Source organism: Pteronotus mesoamericanus, unplaced genomic scaffold, assembly GCF_021234165.1.
Source record: "Pteronotus mesoamericanus isolate MK-2021 breed Mesoamerican mustached bat unplaced genomic scaffold, CSHL_Meso_final scaffold_118, whole genome shotgun sequence".
In the NCBI taxonomy this organism is placed as follows: Eukaryota; Metazoa; Chordata; class Mammalia; order Chiroptera; family Mormoopidae; genus Pteronotus; species Pteronotus mesoamericanus.
Window position 1 is genome coordinate 312554 of NW_026555301.1, and position 6936 is coordinate 319489.

The 6936-nt window shown below is 39.8% G+C and overlaps 1 pseudogene; it reads left to right on the forward strand.

Moving 5' to 3' along the window:
* Positions 1 to 5078: 5078 nt before the first annotated feature.
* LOC129081704 (keratin, type II cytoskeletal 8-like) lies at positions 5079 to 6561 on the forward strand (annotated as a pseudogene).
* Positions 6562 to 6936: the final 375 nt, after the last annotated feature.

Genomic DNA, 6936 nt, shown 5'->3' on the forward strand with positions numbered 1-6936 from the left:
CCTAAAGCAAGGGACATAAAGGAAAGAATAAACAAGTGGGACCTCATCAAAATAAGAAGCTTCTGCACGGCGAAAGAAAACATCAGCGAAATGAAAAGGGGGCCAACCACTTGGGAAAATATATTTGCTAATGATACATCAGATAGAGGTTTGATCTCCAAGATATACAAAGAACTCACTCGACTTTACTCCAAGAAGACAAACGATCCAATCAAAAAATGGGCAAAGGACCTGGGCAGACGCTTTTCTAAGGAGGAGATACAGAGGGCCCAGAGGCATTTGAAAGGATGCTCTGCATCACTAGCCATTAGAGAAATGCAGCTCAAAACCACCATGAGGTACCACCTCACACCGGTCAGAATGGCCATCATAAACAGATGCACAAACAACAGGTGCTGGCGAGGCTGTGGAGAAAAGGGAACTCTAGTCCACTGTTGGTGGGAATGCAGACTGGTGCAGCCACTATGGAAAGCAGTGTGGAATTTCCTCAGAAAGCTGAAAATGGAACTGCCTTTTGATCCAGCGATTCCCCTGCTGGGACTATACCCTGAGAACACCAAAACGCCAATACAAAAGAACCTATGCACCCCAATGTTCATAGCAGCACAATTGACAATAGCCAAGTCTTGGAAGCAACCTAAATTCCCATCAGTAGATGATTGGATCAAAAAATGATGGTACATATACACAATGGAATACTACGCAGCAGAAAGAAAAAAAGTAGTGCTAAACTTCGCAACAGCATGGATGGAACTGGAGAGCATCATGCTAAGCGAAATAAGCCAGGGGGCGAAAGACAAATACCATATGATCTCACCTATAAGCGGAACCTAACCAACAATGCAAAGAAGCAAGGCAAATATGACCAGCAACACTGAAAGGAAAAGAAATCAACAGAGACAAGAGGGAAGTGGGGGGCAGGGAAAGGGAAGGGAAGGGGAAAGTCAAGGAACATATAGCAAGGAGTCATGGACAAAACCAAAGGGGAAGAGCTGAGGGAGGGAAGGTGGGAGGGGGCAAGGAAAAGAGGGGGGGGAAGGCAGAGACAAATGTATTTAAAAAGTAAATAAATTAATAAAAAAAAAACATTACTTTCAAGCTGACAATTTGAATAAAATTATTTCACTTACATGAAAAAAAAATTATGGTACATATACACAATGGAATACTACGCAGCAGAAAGAAAAAAAGTAGTGCTAAACTTTGCGACAGCATGGATGGAACTGGAGAGCATCATGCTAAGCGAAATAAGCCAGGGTGCGAAAGACAAATACCATATGATCTCACCTATAAGCGGAACCTAACCAACAATGCAAAGAAACAAGGAAAATATGACCAGCAACACTGAAAGGAAAAGAAATCAACAGAGACAAGAGGGAAGCGGGGGGCAGGGAAAGGGAAGGGAAGGGGAAAGTCAAGGAACATATAGCAAGGACTCATGGACAAAACCAAAGGGGAAGAGCTGAGGGAGGGAAGGTGGGAGGGGGCAAGGGAAAGAGGTGGGGAGAAGGCAGAGACAAATGTATTTAAAAAGTAAATAAATTAATTAAAAATTTAAAAAAAAAAAAAGAAATAGAGACAGTGACCCAGCTGGCCTTGTTAGACAGTATGTATAGAGAGAAAATAATTAAGGGCTGAAATGGAAGAAAAAGAATAGGGGAACTTATAAGTCAGGAAAGGAAGAGGGTTTTCTTGTTTGTTTGTTGTTTCATTTTTTTTTTTTTTTGAGGACATTCATCAGTCTTAAGGGCAAGACCTGGCTCACCTCACTGAAGAAAGTGGTTGTTAGGGGGTAAGCAGAGACAAATGTATTTGAAAAAATAAATTAAAAAAAATAAAGTTAATCTTTAAACCTGGAAAAAAAAAAGTGGTTCCACACAAAGTTTTTTTTTTTGTTGTTGTTGTTTTGTTTTTTGTTCTTTTTTTTTTTTTTTAACCAGGTACATGTGGATGCTTGTCAGAATCTCTTTGATCCTTCCACTGACTGGAAGAGGCTAGAGATTTGTTCTTATTTTGGAGGTTCAGTCTCTTCAAGCAATCTTTTCTCAAGTCTCCAAAGGGAAGGTTACATTTTCAAAAGGTTACCTGAGTTCTACCTATTTCGGGTTCAATATTTTGTGATGATGAGGAACAAACAAAAAATGTCTTTTAAACCATCAAGACAGAGAAGATCAAAATAAAAGGGTAACAATATTTATGTTAAATTTATAGTATCTTCATCAGAGAAAAATTCATGATGCGATAGGTATGAAGGGCTGCTTGGCAGGATAGACCTGTTCCAGTGACAAAGGAAGCATGACTACCTTGACACACTTGGTAGGATTTCTTTCTCTTATTGTCCACCTGGCCATGTATGGACAATAATTGTAAGACTTCTCCATTGCTCTTCAGGAGGTCAAAATAAGGGATAAATGAGAATAAAGAAAGTCTTTGAAAAGTATGTTCAGTACTCGCTTCTAGAAAATTACACAACAATATTGTTTTAAGCCATACTAACTAGGGGAAATTATATTTAAAATAAAATAATATTTCCTAATATTTTCCACCAAGAAATATTGGGCCTCTTCTCTGAACAATTCCAATTCTGTTGTTCTGTGGGAAAGCCATGAATCTGAATTTTTATAATATCGTAAGTAATTCTTATAAATAGTAAAATCTGGAAAAATATTAAAAATGGGTCAATCCACCATGAGTGGAACAAATGCTTTTTTTAAAAAAAGTAATAAACTTTATTTTTAAAGCCATTTTAAGTTTACAATAAATTTGAGAGGAAAATAAAAAGAGTTTGCGCATACCTTCTGCCCTCATACATCCACAGCCTCCCCTACTATCAACATTGCCTACTAAAATGATACTTCTGTTACACTCTGTGAATCTACATTAACACATTAGTATCACCACAAGTCCCTAGTTTCCATTTAAATTCATTCTTGGTGTAGTATATCCTACGGGTTTTGATGAATGTGTAATAACATGTGTCTATTATTATAGCATCATACAGAATGGTTTCCCTGTCCTAAAAAGTCTCTGTGCTCTGCCTATTCATTCTCTCTTCTTTAATCCCTGGAAAACTTTAATATTTTTACCTTTCACAATTTTGCCTTTTCTAGAATGTCATATAGTTGGAATAAAAAAATATATATTTTCAAATTGGTTTATTTCATCTGGTAATATGTAGTTAAGATTTCTTCTTGTCTTTTATGGCTTAATATCTTATTTCTTTTTAGCACTGAATAATATTCCATTGTCTGAGTGTACTACAGATTATTTATACTGAAGGGTACCTTGGTTACCTCCATGTTTTGGCAATTATGAATAAAACCTGTATAAACATCCATACATGAGTTTTTGTGTGACCGTAATTTTTCAAGACCTTTGGATAAACACCAATAAGTACAGTTTCTGGATCATTGGCTTTGTAAGAAACTGCTAACCTGTCTTCAAACGTGGCTGTACCATTTTGCATTCCCACTAGCAATGAATGAGTGTCTTTGTTGCTCTATAATCTTCTCAGCATTTGCTATTGGAAGTATTTTTTATTTTGGTTACTACAATAGATGTATAGTAGTATCTTATTCTCGTGTTGACTAGCTATTTTCTAATGATATATGATGTTAAACATTTCTATATGCTTATTTGCCATTTTTCTTTTTTTTTGGTGAGGTGTATGTTCTGGACTCTTGATCATTTTTTAAATTGGGTTGTTTGTCTTATGGTTGAGTTTTAAGAGTTCTTTTTATATTTAGATAATTGTCCTTTATCAGATACGTCTCTGGTAAATATTTTCTCCCAGTCTTTATTTTTATTCCCCTACCACTCTTTGCTTTTGATGTCATGCTTTGCATATTTTGTGTGTGTTTACTGATTATTTATTGTTGTTATAGTTAACTTTATTACTATTTTCTTTCAACTGCTTGGTCCAAAGACAGTGCTGTCTCCTTATTATCTTGACAATGTCTTTTGCAGAAAAAAAAGTGTTTTTACTTTTAGTGATCAAGTTTAGATAGATTTGTTCTTATGTGTATTTTCTAGGAGTTTTATAGTTTTGCATTTTACATAGGTCTATAATACTTTAAGAGTTAATTCTTTGAAGTACCTAGGACTCACATTGAGAATTATAGTTTTGCATATGGATGTCCAATTGTTCTACCACAATTTGTTAAAAAGACTATGTTGGTTTGGGGCAAGATGGTGGTATAGGTGGACTCTGGGTGTTCCCTCTCACAAGAATACATTAAATGTACATCTATATATAAAGCAAATTCTCCTAGAGGCAACTATGAGCCAATTGAACAGCCTCTGCACAACAAGCAAGAAAGAATGACTACATAGAGAATGTTAAGGAACCATGAGACCTCTTTGGGAGCTGAGGAACAAGTCAGGACTGGTGGAATGAGTCAAAGCCATTGTTTACATTTCCCTTGACCTTGGGTAGAAGGCAAGAGCTTTATCTAGTTTGTCTGGCAGACCTGCAGGGTGCTGCAGCATATCTTCAGCCCATCCCTAAAAGAGATAGACCCAGCAGAAACAAGAGAGTGTCATAGTATGCACACAAAGGCCACTTCATCCAGCGATTGATCCAGCAGGTGCAGCAGGATGTTGCTTCACACTCTCACTGGGCTATGGCATATAAGGGTTTCTCCCACCTGAAGTGAGTGCAGAGCCAACAGAACACTGTATCCACCTGCAGGGCTTCCCTGTCCAGAGAAAGCGCTACTGTGTGCTCACAGGGTGCTCTCCACCTAGAAAGAGTGGGGAGCTGACACAATGCTGTGATGCCCACAGGTAGAACTGCTTAGTCCAGGGACAGTACAGAGATAGTGGAGGCTCTGCTGCATGCATAGTTGAAGGGACATTGTGGTACCCACAAGCTGCATTGCCTCATGATGAGGGTGTGAGTTGCACCATGGGGAATCTCCTACTCCTTCCACTGAGAGCTCAGAACTACCAAAGCACAGGAGGTATGATAACTGTGTAACACTGCCTCAACCAAGATGGAGGCCAAGCTGGACAGGCGCACAGAGTGGTTCCACCTATGTTCTACTCTGATTGCAGAAAATTGAAACACAAGGGCTGACATGTGCAAAGTGAGAGGGTGCTGCCATTTGCACTGACCCCGCATCCTTACAAGAGTTCAGAAGTACTAAAGTCCAGTTGAGCACATGCATACAAAGCTTCCACAATTGGAAAAAGGGAGGGACTAGAAGGGCTTTGAGGCTCAGGTACCCAGAATGGCTCCCCTCAGACCTTGCTCTGACTGCTGGATCTTTATTTTCTTAAAAACAAACAGAAGTTTAATGACACATATACCTTATGTATACATAGGAGATACCCAGAGGAAAAGAGTAACTCCACAGCATGTACTAGAATTTAGATTTAAATATAATATTAATAGGTAAAGTAGGCTTCTTAAGAGAGAGTGATTTTTAGGAAAGATGAATGGGCCCTTAGAAGACTCTATGGGAGGTATGATAGTTTGTGACAAATTCTGTCTGTGCGTGATGTTCACTCCTATAGTCTCTTCTCCAGTAACGAGTAAATTTTCCCTGGTTGATGAAAATCTCTGGAGGAGATCAATGATAATTGAGGAGTTTGCTTATTGTCTATTTGTTTGTTTAGAATCTGTATTTAGGCATATAAGGAGACTTCAGGGAAAGCTTCTACCTGCATGGCTGCTTTTCAAATGCCTATAGCTTAAATTAATCAATATCAAAGTGGCATATAATAGGGTGGCATGTCCTGAACTCAAACAGTAATATTTTGGGGTAGCATATACTGCTATGCTTCTCTTATTTTCCTTAGTCTTAACTTGCACTTTTTCAGTCTTTAGTGCCAGATCTCTGACACTTCTGTGGTGTTGTCCATGTACAACAGCTGCTCTCTGGACCTGGACAGAATCATTGTCGAGGGTAAGGCCCAATATGAGGATATCACCAGCCACAGTGGGGCTGAGGGTGAGACCATGTACCAGATCAAGTATGAGGAGCTGCAGGCATTGACTGGGAAGCACAGGGATGACTTGCACTGAATGAAGACAGATTTCTGATATTAACCAGAACATCAGCTGAATCCAGGCTGAGATCAAGGGTCTCAAATGCCAGGGAGATTTCCTGGAGGCCACCATCACTGATACCAAGCAGCATGGTGAGCTAACCATCAAGAATGCTCAGACCAAGGTGGCTGAGCTGGAAGCCACTCTGAGAACCACCAAGCAAGTTCTCATGCCTGGCAGCTGCTTGAGTACCAGGAGTTCATGAATGTCAAGCTGGCCTTGAACATAGCTACGGCAAGCTGCTGGAGGGCAGGGAGAGCCAGTTGGAGTCTGGGATGCAGAACAAGAGTATCCACACCAAGGACACCAGAGTCTACTCAGATGGGCTGAGCCCAGTTTACAGGAACTTCACTTATGGCCTGGGCTTCCAGGCCAGCTTGGGCTCTGATGGGGGCCCTGGCTTCTTTGGCTGTACCAGCACCAGCTCATCCGAAACAGTGGCTGTGAAGACGATTGAGACCCGTGATGGGAAGCTGGTATCTGAGTCATCTGATGTCCTGCCCATGTGAATGACTACTCTCGTCCATCCTGTCCTTGGATTGGTGGTAAAGGAGATGTGTAGGGGAGTGGAGGGCACAGGAGAATCACCTAAAACTTAGCTCCAGTCCTTAGCCTACCCCTGGGATGGGGAAGTTTACTGCCAGGGGGACCACCTCTTACCCATGCCCCAGACTACATGCCAAATCAAATAATATTTTTCCCCAAAAAATAAAGTCTCAGCTGGCTCTGCCAAAAACAAATAAACAAACAAACAAACAAAAAAACAAACAAAACCAGACATGGGTCCCTTTATTATTATTTTTTTTACATTCAATATTATTTTACATCACTTTTAGGCATACAGCATAGTAATTAGAAAGTCATATACTTTAAAAAGTGTTTTC